Genomic DNA, 16,467 nt, shown 5'->3' with positions numbered 1-16,467 from the left:
CCCGGATGAGATCCCAGACATGACGAGGAGTTCCGAAATGGTCCAGAGATGAAGATCCATATATTGAACGAAGGGTATTAGAGTTCAGAATTGTTCCGGGGGTACCGGGTGACGACCAGCGTGTCCGAAAGGGGGTTCGGAAGTCCCGACAAGCGTTGGGGGGGGGCTTATGGGCCAAGGGGAGGGGGCACATCAGCCCACTAAGGGCTGAGCGCCCCTCCCACCCCATCTCACGTAACCTGGAGAGATAGGGGCGCCTCCCCTAGGGCAGCCACCCCTCTCGGCTTGGGGGGCAAGTTTCCTAGGGGTGGGGGCGCCCAAACCCATCTAGGGTTTCCCCTATGGCCGCCGCCCCTCCCCTAGGAAACCCTAGGGCGCCTCCTCCACCCCCTTCCCCCTATATATAGTGAGGGAGAGAGAGGGTTGTCGCACCCTTCCCCTGGTGCAGCCCCTCCCCCTCTCCTACACCTCATCCTCCTCCGTAGTGCTTGGCGAAGCCCTGCCGGAGAACCACGAGCTCCATCACCACCACGCGGTCATGCTGTCGGAGTTCTCCCTCAACTTCTCCTCTCCCCTTGATGGATCAAGAAGGAGGAGACGTCCCGGGGCTGTACGTGTGTTGAACGCAGAGGCGCCGTTGTTCGACGCTTAGATCAGAATCACCCGTGATCTGAATTGATGCGTGTACGACTCCACCAACTGCGTTTTTGTAATGCTTCTGCTTAGAAATCTTCAAGGGTATGAAGATGCACTCCCTCTCTCTCATTGCTAGTCTCTCCATAGATTGATCTTGGTGATGCGTAGAATTTTTTTTTGAATTATTGCTACGTTCCCCAATAGTGGCATCATGAGCTAGGTCTATGCGTAGATTCTATGCACGAGTAGAACACAAAGCAGTTGTGGGCGATGATTTGTTCAATTTGCTTACCGTTACTAGTCTTATCTTGATCCGGCGGCATTGTGAGATGAAGCGGCCCGGACCGACCTTACACGTACGCTTACGTGAGACTGGTTCCACCGACTGACATGCACTTGATGCATAAGGTGGCTGGCGGGTGTCTGTCTCTCCCACTTTAGTCGGATCGGATTCGATGAAAAGGGTCCTTATGAATGGTAAATAGCAATTGGCATATCACCGTTGTGGTTTTGCGTAGGTAAGGAACGTTCTTGCTAGAAACCCATAGCAGCCACGTAAAAACATGCAACAACAATTAGAGGACGTCTAACTTGTTTTTACAGGGTATGCTATGTGATGTGATATGGCCAAAAGGATGTGATGAAATATATATGTGATGTATGAGATTGATCATGTTCTTGTAATAGGAATCACGACTTGCATGTCGATGAGTATGACAACCGGCAGGAGCCATAGGAGTTGTCTTAATTTATTTATGACCTGCGTGTCAATGAAAACGCCATGTAATTACTTTACTTTATTGCTAACCGTTAGCCATAGTAGTAGAAGTAATAGTTGGCGATGCAACTTCATGAAGACACGGTGATGTAGATCATGATGATGGAGATCATGGTGTCATGCCAGTGACAATGGTGGTCATGCCGCGCCTCGAAGATGGAGATCAAAGGCGTAAGATGATATTGGCCATATCATGTCACTTTATGATTTGCATGTGATGTTTGTCATGTTTACATCTTATTTCCTTAGAACGACGGTAGCATAAATAAGATGATCCCTCACTAAAATTTCAAGAAAGTGTTCCCCCTAACTGTGCACCGTTGCGAAGGCTCGTTGTTTCAAAGCACCGCGTGATGATCGGGTGTGATTGATTCTAACGTTCGAATACAACGGCTGTAAGCCAGATTTACACATGCAAAACACTTAGGTTGACTTGACGAGCCTAGCATGTACAGACATGGCCTCGGAACACGAGAGACCGAAAGGTCGAACATGAGTCATACAGTATATACGATCAACATGGAGATGTTCACCGTTGATGACTAGTCCGTCTCACGTGATGATCGGACACGGCCTAGTCGCTTCGGATCATGTATCACTTAGATGACTAGAGGGATGTCTATCTGAGTGGGAGTTCATTGAATAATTTGATTAGATGAACTTAGTTATCATGAACATAGTCTAAATTGTCTTTGCGAATTATGTTGTGGATTAATAGCTCGTGCTTTAGCTCTTTGTTTTAATACGTTCCTAGAGAAAGACTAAGTTGAAAGATATTGTAAGCAATTGTGCGGACTAGGGCCATAGTCTGAGGATTGTCCTCACTGCTACACAGGAGGCTTCTGTCCTTGATGCACCGCTCGGTGTGCTAACCCCTCTGGCATCGTCTGTGGATGTTGTGAACATCTGGTGGACACGTTCTAATGACTACCTGATAGTTTAGTGCGCCATGCTTTACGGCTTAGAGTCGGGGCTCCAAAAGCGTTTTGAACGCCATAGAACATATGAGATGTTGAGACCTCTGACAAGACCTTTGCCTACAAGATGGAGGAGAATAGCTCAGCCAGTGAGCATGTGCTCAGAATGTCTGGGTACTTCAATCACTTGAATCAAATGGGAGTTAATCTTCCAGATAAGAGAGTGATTGACAAAAGTTCTCGAGTCGCTATCACCAAGCTACTAGAGTTTCATGATGAACTATAAAATGCAAGGGAAGTTAATCCCGGAGCTGTTCGTCGTGCTTAAGGCCGTAAAGGTAGAAATCAAGAAGGAGTATCAAGTGTTGATGGTTAACAAGAGCACTGGTTTCAAAGAAGGGCAAGGGCAAGAAGGGAAACTTCTTGAATGGCAAGCCAGTTGCCGCTCCAGTGAAGAAACCCAAGAACCCAAACCCGAGACAAAGTGCTTCTATTAGAGGAACGGTCACTGGTAGCGGAACTGCCTCAAATACTTGGTAGATAAGAAGGTTGTCGACTTCAACAAAAGTATATTTGATATATGAGTGTTATCGATGTGTACCTTATTAGTACTCCTAGTAGCACCTGGGTATTAGATACTGGTTCAGTTGCTAATATTGGTAACTCGAAACAAAAGCTACGGAATTAACAGAGACTAGCTAAGGGCGAGGTGACGATGTGTGTTGGAAGTGTTTCCAAGGTTGATGTGATCACCATCGCACGCTCCCTCTACCTTCGGGACTAGTGTTGAACCTAGATAAATGTTGTTTGCATTGGTGTTTGCATTGAGCATGAACATGATTAGATCATGTTTATTGCAATATAGTTATTTATTTAAGTCAGAGAATAATGGTTATTCTATTTACATGAATAATACCTTCTATGGTCATACACCCAATGTGAATGGTTTATTGAATCCCGGTCGTAGTTATACACATGTTCATAACATTGATGTCAAAAGATGTAGAGTTGATAATGATAGTACCACTTTCATGTGGCACTGCCGCTTAGGTCATATTGGTTTAAAGCTCATGTAAGAACCTCCATGCTAATGGACTTTTGAAGTCACTTGATTTTGAATCACTTGACACATGCAAACCATGCCTCTTTGGCAAGATGACTAAAACGCCGTTCTTTGGAACAATGGAACAGGCAAGTGACTTGTTGGAAATCATGCATGCTGATGTGTGCAGTCCGATGAGTGTTGACGCACGCGGTGGATATCGTTATCTTCTCACCTTCACTGGTGAATTGAGTAGATATGGGTATATTTACTTAATGAAGCATAAGTCTGAAATGTTTGAAAAGTTCAAGCAATTTCAGAGTTAAGTTGAGAATCATCGTAACAAGAAGATCAAGTTCCTTCGATCTGATCAAAGGGAAAGTATCTGAGTTATGAGTTTGGCAATCACTAAAGACAAGGTGGAATCGTTTCACAGTTGACGCCGTCTGGAACACCATAGCATGATGGTGTGTCCGAATGTTGTAATCGAACCTTATTGGATATGGTGTATGATGTCTCTTACCAATCTACCACTATTTTTTGGGGGTTATGAATTAAAGACAATTACATCCACTTTAAATTGGGCACCATCTAAGTCCGTGGAGATGACACCGTATGAACTATGGTTTGGCAAGAAACCAAAGTTGTTGTTTCTTAAGGTTTGGGGCTATGATGCTTATGTCGATAGGCTTCGGTCGGACAAAGCTCGAACCCAAAGAGGAAAATTGTATCTTCATAGAATACCCAAACAAGACGATTGGGTATACCTTCTATCTCAGATTTGAGGGCAAAGTGTTTGTCGCTAAGAACAAGTCCTTTCTCGAGAAAGAGTTTCTCTCGAAAGAATTGAGTGGGAGGAAGATAGAACTTGATGAGGTTGTTGAACCTTCACTTCAACCAGAGAGTAGAGCAGCACAAAAAGATGTTTCTGTGGCAACTACGTTAGTTGAAGAGAAAGCTAATGATGATGATCATGAAGCTTCAGATCAAATTGCTATTGAACCTCGTAGGCCGACAAGGGTGTGTACAACTTCTCATTGGTAACCCTGTCTTAAAGGTCATGTTGTTGGACATGATGAACCTATGAGCTATGAAGAAGCGATGGTGGGCCCGGATTCCAACAAATGGCTGGAAGCCATGAAATATGAGATAGGATGCATGTATGAGAACAAAGTATCGACTTTGGTGGACTTGCCCGATGAACGGCGAGCCATTGAGAATAAATGGATCTTTAAGAAGAAGACATACGCTGATGGTAATGTCACCATTTGTGAAGCTCGACTTGTCTCAAAGAAGTTTCCGACAAGTTCAAGGAGTTGACTATGATGAGACTCTCTCAATCATAGCGATGCTAAAGTCTATTAGAACTATGTTAGCAGTTGCTGCATTTTCATTTACGAAATCAGGCAGATGGATGTCAAAACAAAGTTTCCTTGACGGTTTCCGTGAGGAAAGGTTGTATGTGATACAACCAAAAGGTTTTTGTCAATCCTAAGGATGCTAAAAGGTATGCAAACTCTAGCGATCCTTCTATGGACTGGAGAGCATCTCGGAATTGGAACATACGTTTTGATGAGGCGATCAAAGCATTTGGGTTTATACAAAGTTTGCAAGAAACATGTATTTGCAAGAAAGTGAGTGGGAGCACTACAACATTTCTGATAGGTATATATGGATGACATATTGTTGATCAGAAATGATGTAGAATTTCTAGAAAGCATAAAGGGTTGTTTGAATGGAGTTGTTCAAAGGAAGGCCTGTGTAAAACTGCTTACATGTTGGGTATCAAGATCTATAGAGATAGATCAAGACGCCTGATAAGACTTTCACAGAGCACATACCTTGACATGCTCTTGAAGGAGTTCAAGATGGGTCAGTCAAAGAAGGAGTTCTTGCCTGAGTTGTGAGGTGTGAAGTTAAGACTTGAAGCTCGACCATGGCAGAAGAAAGAAAAAGGACGAAAGTTGTCCCCTATGCCTTAGCCATAGGCTCTATACGACATGCCATGCTGTGTACCGCGATGTGCCTTGCCACGTGTCTGGCAAGGGGGTACAAGAGTGATCTAGGAGTGGATCATTGGACAACGGTCAAAATTGTCCTTAGGAATAAGGAAATGTTTCTCGGTTATGGAGGTGATAAAGAGTTCGGCGTAAAGGGTTACGTCGATGCAAGCTTTAACACCTATCCGGATGACTCTGAGTAGCAAACCTGATACGTATAGTGGAGAAACCATTTGGAATAGCTCCAAGTGGAGCATAGTAGCAACATCTACAATATGAAATCGAGATTTGCGAAGAACACACATATCTGAATGTTGCAGACCCGTTGACTAAAACCACTCTCGTAAGCATAACATGATCAAACCCTAGAACTCTCAGTGTTAATCACATGGTGATGTGAACTAGATTATTGACTCTAGTAAACTCTTTGGGTATTAGTCACATGGCGATGTGAACTATGAGTGTTAATCACATGGCGATGTGAACTAGATTATTGACTCTAGTGCAAGTGGGAGACTGTTGGAAATATTCCCTAAAGGCAATAATAAAATGGTTATTATTATATTTCCTTGTTCATGATAATTGTCTATTATTCATGCTATAATTGTGTTATACGGAAATCGTAATACATGTGTGAATACATAGACCACAACATGTCCCTAGTAAACCTCTAGTTGACTAGCTCGTTGATCAATAGATGGTCATGGTTTCTTGACCATGGACATTGGATGTCATTGATAACGGGATCACATCATTAGGAGAATGATGTGATGGAAAAGACCCAATCTTAAGCGTATCACAAGATCGTGTAGTTCATTTGCTAAAGCTTTTCTAATGTCAAGTATCATTTCCTTAGACCATGAGATTGTGCAACTCCCGGATACTGTAGGAATGCTTTGGGTGTACCAAACGTCACAACATAACTGGGTGGCTATAAAGGTGCACTACAGGTATCTCCGTAAGTGTCTATTGGGTTGGCATGAATCGAGACTGAGATTTGTCACTGCGTATGACGAAGAGGTATCTCTGGGCCCACTCGGTAATGCATCATCATAATGAGCTCAATGTAACTAAGGAGTTAGCCACGGGATCATGCGTTACGGAACGAGTAAAGTGACTTGCTGGTAACGAGATTGAATGAGGTATTGGGATACCGACGATCGAATCTCGCGCAAGTAACATACCGATAGACAAAGGGAATTGTATATGGGATTGATTGAATCCCCGACATCGTGGTTCATACGATGAGATCATCGTGGAACATGTGGGAACCAATATGGGTATCCAGATCCTGCTATTGGTTATTGGCCGGAGAGATGTCTCGGTCATGTTTGCATGGTTCCCGAACCCGTAGGGTCTACACACTTAAGGTTTGGTGACGCTAGAGTTGTTATGGGAAATAGTATGTGGTTACCGAAGGTTGCTTGGAGTCCCGGATGAGATCCCGGACGTGACGAGGAGTTCCGGAATGGTCCGGAGATGAAGATCGATATATTGGACGAAGGGTATTGGAGTCCGGAATTGTTTCGGGGGTACCGGGTGAGGACCAGCGTGTCTGAAAGGGTTTTCGGAGGCCCTGGCAACCGTTGGGGGGGGCTTTTGGGCCAATGGGAGGGGCACATCAGCCCACTGAGGGGCTGAGCACCCCTCCCACCCCATCTCATGTAACCTGGAGAGATGGGGGCGCCTCCCCTAGGGCTGCCACACCTCCCGGCTTGGGGGGTAAGTTTCCTAGGGGTGGGGGCGCCCAAACCCATCTAGGGTTTCCCCTGTGGCCGCCGCCCCGTCCCTAGGGCGCCTCCTCCACCCCTTCCCCCTATATATAGTGAGGGAGAGAGAGGGCTGCCGCACCCTTCCCCTGGCGCAGCACCTCCCCCTCTCCTACACCTCATCCTCCTCCGTAGCGCTTGGCGAAGCCCTGCGGGAGAACCACGAGCTCCATCACCACCACGCCATCGTTCTGTCAGAGTTCTCCCTCAACTTCTCCTCTCCCCTTGCTGGATCAAGAAGGAGGAGACGTCCCCGGGCTGTACGTGTATTGAACGCGGAGGCGCCGTTGTTCGGCGCTTAGATCGGAATCGACCGCGATCTGAATCATTAATTTGCTCAAATAACATGCTAAAATGATTTATTTCATAACTAATTAACTGTAGCTCTGAATTAAATAAACTTTTATGTAAATGGTCTAGAAAAATGCATCTTTTAACATGGTGACGTTACTTTACATGTTTAAAAACTCTAAAATTGTGTTTAGGGCAGATCAGTACAAAATTCAAAATATGCGTATGAGGATTTTTCAGAATTGTTGTTTGTTATTTCCGGCCTCATTTAAGCTTGCCTAAATAGTTAGTTTACTTATGCTTAACAACATTTAATATTGTTGAGTACCTAAACGGGAGAGAACTAAATAATTGTTGTGAAGTTCCGTCAATATGCAACTCGTTGCATATTGAGCTCCACTTAACTTGTAGTATTGTTTGTGCACTTTGACATGCCATGACTCATTAAAATGGACATGCATCATACATGATTGTGCATCATGCCATGTTTATGTGATGGTTGTTTACTATGTTGTTTGCTTCTTTCCGGTTGTGCTTCTTCTTGATAGTTCCGGTCATGTTGTGATTGTGAGGATCCGTTCGACTACGTTGGCTCGTCTTCTTCATGGACTCGTTCTTCTTCCTAGCGGGATTTCAGGCAATATGGCCGTCACCTTGGATCTCGCTACTACCTTTGCTATGCTAGTTGTCTCGATGCTATCGCTATGTCGTGCTACCTACCACTTGTTTATCGAGCCTTCCAAATTGCCATGATAGCCTCTAACTTTTTACCCATCCTAGCAAAGCGTTGTTTGGCTATGTTACCGCTTTGCTCAGCCCGTCTTATAGCGTTGCTAGTTGCAGGTGCAGTGCAGGTTGTTACATGTTGGGACATGGATCTCATGGGATATCATAATATCTCTTATTTAATTAATGCATCTATATACTTGGTAAAGGGTGGAAGGCTCGGCCTTTTGCCTGGTGTTTTGTTCCACTCTTGTCGCCCTAGTTTTCGTCATACCGGTGTTATGTTCCTTGATTTTGCGTCCCTAACACAGTGAGGGTTTATGGGCCTCTCTTGACAGTTCTGTCTGAATAAAACTCTTCAAGCAATGCCCAACATTGGTTTTACCATTTGCCCAACATAATAACTAAACATGATAATAAATTTTACGCATAGGGAGTTAGCGCTACCCGAGGTTCATTATTCAACCTAATATAGGGGGGCAGTGCTGTTGGTGTTGGTCCCAAACGGGTAGACTGCGGGGCCACCATGAGGAAACTCGAGGATCTGGTTTTACTCGTAGGATGTCCCATCCGGACGTGGCCTGAGATGAGATACGCGTGGCTAGTATCAGGGTGTCGGCATGCCAGGAGGTCTTGCTGGATTAGTTTTACCATTCTCGAAATGTCTTGTGCATCTGGATTCTGAGTCTGGTCGGATGGTCCCGATATGGAGGATTGTCTCCGCAGATCATGATCTTGTCATGGGCTAAGTTGGGATACCCCTGCAGGGTTTAAACTTTCGAGGACCGTGCCCGCGGTTATGTGGCAGATGGGAATTTGTTAATATCCGGTTGTAGAGGACTTGAACTAAACTAAATTAAAATACACCAACCGCGTGCATAACCATGACGGTCTCTTTTCGACGAGGTTCGAGAAGAGAACACGGCGGGGTTATGTTTGACTCGTAAGTAGTTCAGGATCACTTCTTAATCATTACTAGTTTGCGACCATTATGTAGCTTCTCATCTTACTCTTGTACTCGTAAGTTAGCCACCATACATTTGCTTAGCCGCTTGCTGCTACCTCACCACTTATCCTTTCCATACCCATTAAGCTTTGCTAGTCTTGATACCCATGGTAATGGGATTGCTGAGTCCTCGTGACTCACAGATTATTACAACAATAGTTGCATGTATAGGTAATGCGATGATCACGATGTGAGAGCGATGCTTGCTTGTTTTGGAGTTCTTCTGCTTCTTCTTCTTCGATCAAGGAATAGGTCCCGGCTCAGGAGAGCCTGGGATTAGCAGGGTGGATGTCGTTCTTCTTTTTTGTTTGTTTTCATCTGTAGCCGGATCCTGCTCTTTCTGTATGATGATTGCTATGTTTTGATGAACTGTTGTATTCATTTTGTATCTTGTGGCGAGTGTAAGCCTATATCTTGTATTCTCATCTATTCAGTACATGGTATGTTGTAATGACGTCCACCTTGCTATGCACTCGAAATGCGATTGTGCCCCGATCATGAGTTCATCACGTGATTGGGATAGAATCGCATCTTGGGCGCTACAAGTTGGTATCAAAGCCTTACCGACCTTAGGAGCCCCCTTAATTGATCGAACCATTGCCGCTGTTGAGTCTAAAAAAAAAACTATTTTGAGTCTAGTTATATTGGAGAGTAGGAATTATTTTTACTCCTTATCCCCTTCGTCGCTCTGGTGAGGACACCTGACGTAGATGTTTTGACTTTACTCTTCTCTTTTTCACTCAAAATTATTTTTTAGTGTCACGCGGGTATCTTGGAATCGGACCGGTATCATTGTGACGGGAACTCTGTCTTGGTGCCTCCTGACATTTAGGGGTTGTGGCAGTGTCCCAAGGAGTTGAGCTCTAAGGTGTTTTTATCACAGTGCTTATCATTTCAGTTCTGGAATACTAGAGGTCGTCGACATCGAAAATGCTTCTATACTCCTTGTGGTGAGAGTAGTTTGACGACACCCAGTACTGGGGAGAGCGATCAGATGTATTGCCACATCTAGTATATCGGATGTTTTCGAAGGTCTGAGATACACGATTTCCAAGGTTTTCTTGGTTATGTGTTGACGGATGGATGCAATTGGAGTGTAGGATTTGTTAGTTGTGTGAGATATTTGTGCCTCCCTATATCCCCAACACCAGATTGCATAACCGAAGAATTTCAGGAGTTCATAGGTGGGAATTCAAGTAGTTACCTAGGATATCTTCCCGACAGATGCATGATATGAGATTGGGGTTCAACGTCTAGTGGTCCACCTATCCACGGTTGGTTTTACAATGGTCTCGTTGTGTCTTAAAGAGTCCTTGGATGTGCTGACTCGGGGACACTTCGTATGTCATGTGCACTACCTTGTACATGATGGTGTTGTACGATCGAGCCCGTGCGGGCCCCACCACGAAAACTTCAGACAAAATCTCTATCATATGTTTGTTTTCGGCTTATTCTGCAAGCCAATCCTTTGTTTTATTTTGTGTTGTGGTATTCGAGTTGCTTCAATGTAAAGTGTTGATTCCATACCTTGTTACAAGTGATGTTCTCATATTTCTATGGGAGTGCTAATTCTTCATGATAATCGAGATTGTCATGTCAACTCTTGTCCAACCAGCGTGCTTCTCTTCAAGTGGATCCGATCATTTCAACATTCGCGAGATCAATTCTCAGTTCTTTGCAATGGTGTTCGTTTCATCCGTCCCAAGCTGCCTTTGTTTTTCCCGCCCTCCCACCCTTTTCTTCAAGGACTCAGATTTCTTAATCAAGTATCCTTTTTATTGATGGGAAGTCTCTTCATTCTTTCCTTCAGTGTTCTTATCCGGTGATTGTCATGAAGATGGTCAGGAGTTTCAAGTTCATCATTCTTCATTCTTTTTCTTCTCCGGTGGATTCATTTCAAACTTTCGGTGTTGATCATACCATTTCCTCTTTTTCCAAATGCTTTCTCATGCCGGTGCACCCCCTAATCGTCCACCTCTCCCTATTCATTTGTTTCAGAGTGCTGAAGATATATCAGAAGGCTTGTCTCTTCATTCAAGATCTGTGCGTTGTATTTTGAGGTTGTTATCTCATTCAAGCCACTTAGTTCAACCGGTGCAATCTCTCTTTAAAAACCATTTCAACGGTGTTTCTTTGAGTGGCCCCCTAACCCACAGGGCTTTTCCCAGGATCTTTCCCGGAGTTATTCTCAAATTCTTTTCAAAGTTTGACGGAAGAATGAACTTACATCAGTCAGATGCCCTCTCCAGGATCACTTTCAAATTCTTTTCATCATTGGTTCAACCTTTTTATTCTTCATTCCAGAGTGCCTCAACAACTCATGATGGAGTTCTTCGTTCTCTTTCTCAGCGTTGAAGACCAAAGAAGGATTTCTCCTTAATCTTGGTCCGTTCTCTTGAAGATTCATAGTTCTAGCTTATGCCATCCTCTCATAATTGTTTTCGATTATGAGAATTCCTTTCACCCATCCGATGCATTTCAGGAGTTGCTTTCCTTTCTCGGTCATCCGAAGGCCATCATTTCTGAATATTACCCATTCTCAGCTTTCATCTCGTGATCTCTTCGTTCTCATATATCTATATTTCCCCAAGTATCTTCATTTGTTTTTCTTATTCTTCCCAGTGATTCGTCCCTTTGCTATGTTCGTTTTCAAATCCTTCCGGTGGTTCGCTGAAGACCTTATTCAAGTTTGCGCTATATCTCTCTTAAACCTTCTCAATAAGAATAAGTAGTATGCCAAATCCGTTGATTGTCATCAATTTAAATTGGTGAAGGATAAGCGTAACATAATCCTTATTCTTGCACCTCAAGGTGATTTAATTCCTTATTCCAGAGTTTATTCATGATGAAGTAATTCTTGGTTTCAAGTGTTCATCTTTCTTTTCTGGAGTTCCAAGTTGTATCGGTTATCTCATCTCTAAGCTCCATCTAAATCATTGCAAGGCTTCATCTTATTGTTTTCAAGTTTCTTTTCTTTGCAACCATCTTTTTACCTATCCAGAGTTCTTCGAGAGTTTCTACATGGTGGTTCATCAAAGATTTAATCCATTCTCGAAGTGTTCTTCGAGATTCTTGTTGGAGCTCAGGTATTCTTCATCTTGCATCCCAAAGTGCAGTTCTTTTACATTATCTTTTGAGGTGGTGTTATGTCTTTTTTGACAATTTCCCTTCATGGTTCATGATTCACAAGTTTTCAAGAATGAGATGTTTTAAATCCATCATTTTCTCTTTGTTCAGGACTTCATTTCAACCAATCAATTTCTTCGTTGGAGGTTATCTTGGTATAGATTTCACCTAAAGTCTTTCCTAAGGAATGTTGCTATTTGTGGTGCTTATCAATGATCCAAGTTCTCCTATCCTCTCAGCGAAAGAAGTTTTCATCTCTTCGTTGATCTCAAGCAAGCAATTGTTTTCGTTAGTGGCAGAATTTCACCTCTAGTTTTGAGATGTTTTCCATAATCCCACTACAAGCTTATTCTTTTCGTTGTTGGTTTTCCAAAAACTCCGTTCAATCCTTCTTTTTAAGGATGCTCTATCAAATTCATTTGAGGTAGAACATGTTGTTTTCTTCTCCGTTCTTTTCATTTCTACTGGAGGCATTGTAATGTTGCTCTCTTCGTCCCATCATCTCGCTTTGCCAAGATCATGTTCTTTACCTTGCTTATCCATTTAACCGGAGTGTTGTGTTCTCATTTCAAGTTCTTTCATCTTATCAAGTCTTGCCGCTCTTTTCAACCGGAGTGCTGCCTGAATTCTTCCTTTCTCATCTTGCTTAACCAGAGTGGTTTCAAAGTCTATCTTGTACCTTAAGCTCTTGGTTCTCGTCATATTCCTTATTCCTCTTGTTTAACATAGTGTTTGCAATCTCGTTCATCGCCATTGTATTCTTCATTTCAATTTGTTCAACCTCTTAAGGTTTGTGGTTTCACTCATTTTTCAAACAAGCAACTTTGTTTTACCCCTTTCTCTTTCGCTTCTCTCCGGTGCCACCCATAGATCTCGGGTCGAGATCTCTTGTAAGTGGAGGAGAGTTGTGACGCCCCAAGACCGGCACTCCAAATGCCTTCCATGGATTCCGAGTTTCATCATGTGTTTTGTTTTGTTTGTTGCATTCATCATTGCATCATTTGCATTGCATCATGTCATCATGCAACCTTTTTTTAAAACTCAACTAAATAAATTGTATGGGTCTTCGATCCATTTAAATTGAGGGAAATTCACATGGTGAAATTCTCTTCAAAACATACCCTCCCAATATTTAGGAAGCTAATAAATATTCCACTATTTCTGAATCACCCATAAACCCACTTGCAATTTAATTCTCATGCCTGTTTGCTTCAAGTTTGTTCTCCAGACTTTCTCCTTAATTCTTTTCCCATTTATCGAGGCTCTTCCTAAATTCCCAACATTTTGGCCACTCCTAAACCTTGTCCTAGTTCAAACAATTTGAATTAAATTCAAATGAGTTTGAATTTAAATCTTGCATTCGTGCAAACTTCTATTTTCTTGGATAAAGCTCATTTTTGTGAGTCCGGGAAAATTATCTGTGTGTCCAACTTCTTCCCCTAACCTCTCATTCTTTTCTTTCTTATCTCTGTCTTGTTTTTATTTTCTTCAGAGTGAGAGAGAGAGCCCAGCCCATCTGCAACCTATGCCTAGGCCGGCCCATGTCCTCCTAAGCCCATGCAACCTCTAACCCTAGCTGCCACGACCCCGATCCCTCCCTCTCTCGATCTCATCCTCTCCCTCCGTGCAGCGCCGCCACACCCGTCTCTCGATCCCCTCGCTCATCTCTCTCCCGATCCCATCTTCCCGCTCCCTCTCGTCCTCCCACTACCGCCGCCACCCACACGCATCGCCAGGGACATGAGCTCCCCTTGTTCGTCCTCCTCCAAACCCTGTCGCCCTCCTCTCCTGCCCTTGCACTGCCTCCCGGCCACCAGGAGCTCAAGACGCCGCCGCCTCTTGCCGGATCCTGCAGCCCCGTGCCGTCCTGGCCCTCCACTCCTTCTCCGTCCTCCCTGCGAGCTGTTGCGCCGCCGCTTCCCCGCAAGTGCAGCTGCGCATCTCCTCTGCGCCAGGGCCGCGGCCTCGCCGGCCGACCATTGGAGTCGCCGCCCCAACCACCTCCCGCGACCTCCTGCATCGGCCTCGAGGTTTGAACCTCGTCCATGGCGCCGGTCTCCTTGCAAGACGCTGCTGTTGCAAGCCTCCAGCGTAGCCTAGCGAGCCCGTGCTCCTTTCCTCATTGCCCGCAAGACACTGCCTCCATTGCACCGTCCCCGAGCAGGAGCACTTTGGGTTCGCCAAGTACGTCTACATGGGGACGCGCCATACCTTTACCACCATCTTCGGAATCGCCAGGACCCCTTTGTGGATTTCGCCGAGTACGACCACCGTCGCCGAAGACCCGTGTACCACAAGCGGCAAGTTCGACTACCACGGTGTGAACCACTACTCCCACCACGACGTGTGTATCACTACCGCCGACCCTCCAAGACCCCGTGGATGTCAAGTTCCTCATTGTGAACCCGAACATCTACAGAACGTGTACGACTACTTCCACTACCATCGCCATGTACGACTACTTCCCATGAAGACCAGTGAACAACTACACCGCATCGAACCCGTTAGCCCCGAAATGAACGCTTCGAAGGTATAACTACCGAGACGACGCCGTGAACAAATACATGTGTGTTGTATGAGATACTCGTTTTTGCGCCGTGTCCGAATTGTCGCTTGCGCGTTCCCCGTTTGCCATGCCACCGACACGTGGGACACCCGGTTGCCGGGATCACTCCCCATCACTTTTGCATGCGCACATCCACCCCTTGTTCCTTTGCATCGATATCTCAATCGAGCTAGCGGATCATCGAAATGTTGCCGTGGCATCATTTCCATTTTCGCCGCCGTGGAACCATTTCCATTTTCGCCGTCATGGCACCCATTTCTTTCTGCCATGGCAACAAATGCCCCTACCATATTATATGTCAACATTTTCATAAAATTGCATAAAACTTGTTTATGTCATCTGCATCATGATAACAACATTTAAAAATGTTTAAATTGTTGTCTCCATTAATTTGCTCAAATAACATGCTAAAATGCTTTATTTCATAACTAATTAACTGTAGCTCCAAATTAAATAAACTTTATATGTAGATGGTCTAGAAAATGCATAGTGTAACATGGTGTCATTACTTTACATGTTTAACAACTCTAAAATTGTGTTTAGGGCAGATTAGTACAAATTCAAAATATGCATATGAGGGTTTTCCGGAATTGTTGTTTGTTATTTCTGACCTCATTTAAGCTTGCCTAAATAGTTAGTTTACTTAGACTTCACCCCCTTGCCATGTTTAACAACATTTAATATTGTTGAGTACCTAAATGGGAGAGAACTAAATAATTTTTGTGAAGTTCCGTCAATATGCAACTCGTTGCATATTGAGCTCCACTTAACTTGTAGTATTGTTTGTGCACTTTGCCATGCCATGACTCATTAAAATGGACATGCATTATATATGATTGTGCATCATGCCATGTTTATGTGATGGTTGTTTACTATGTTGTTTGCTTCTTTCTGGTTGTGCTTCTTCTTGATAGTTCTGGTGACGTTGCAATTGTGAGGATCCGTTCGACTACGTTGGCTCGTCTTCTTCATGGACTCGTTCTTCTTCCTAGTAGGATTTCAGGCAAGATGACTGTCACCTTGGATCTCACTACTATCTTTGCTATGGTAGTTGTCTCGATGCTATCGCTATGTCATGCTACCTACCACTTGTTTATTGAGCCTTCCAAATTGCCATGATAGCCTCTAACCTTTTTACCCATCCTAGCAAAGCATTATTTGACTATGTTACCGCTTTGCTCAGCCCCTCTTATAGCATTGCTAGTTGCAGGTGCAGTGCAGGTTGTTCCATGTTGGGACATGGATGTCATGGGATATCACAATATCTCTTATTTAATTAATGCATCTATATACTTGGTAAAGGGTGGAAGGCTCGGCCTTTTGCCTGGTGTTTTGTTCCACTCTTACCGCCCTAGTTTCTGTCATACCGGTGGTATGTTCCTTGATCTTGCGTCCCTAAAACGGCGAGGGTTTATGGGCCCCTCTTGACAGTTCGCTTTGAATAAAACTCTTCCAGCAAGGCCCAACATTGGTTTTACCATTTGCTTAACATAATAACTAAACATGATAATAAATTTGATGCATAGGGAGTTAGCGCTACCCGAGGTTTGTTATTCAACCTAATATAGGGGGGTAGTGCTGTTGGTGTTGGTCCCAAATGGGTAGACTGC

The sequence above is a fragment of the Triticum dicoccoides genome, chromosome 3A (genome assembly GCF_002162155.2).
Source record: "Triticum dicoccoides isolate Atlit2015 ecotype Zavitan chromosome 3A, WEW_v2.0, whole genome shotgun sequence".
In the NCBI taxonomy this organism is placed as follows: domain Eukaryota; kingdom Viridiplantae; phylum Streptophyta; class Magnoliopsida; order Poales; family Poaceae; genus Triticum; species Triticum dicoccoides.
This window is presented reverse-complemented; position numbering follows the sequence as displayed.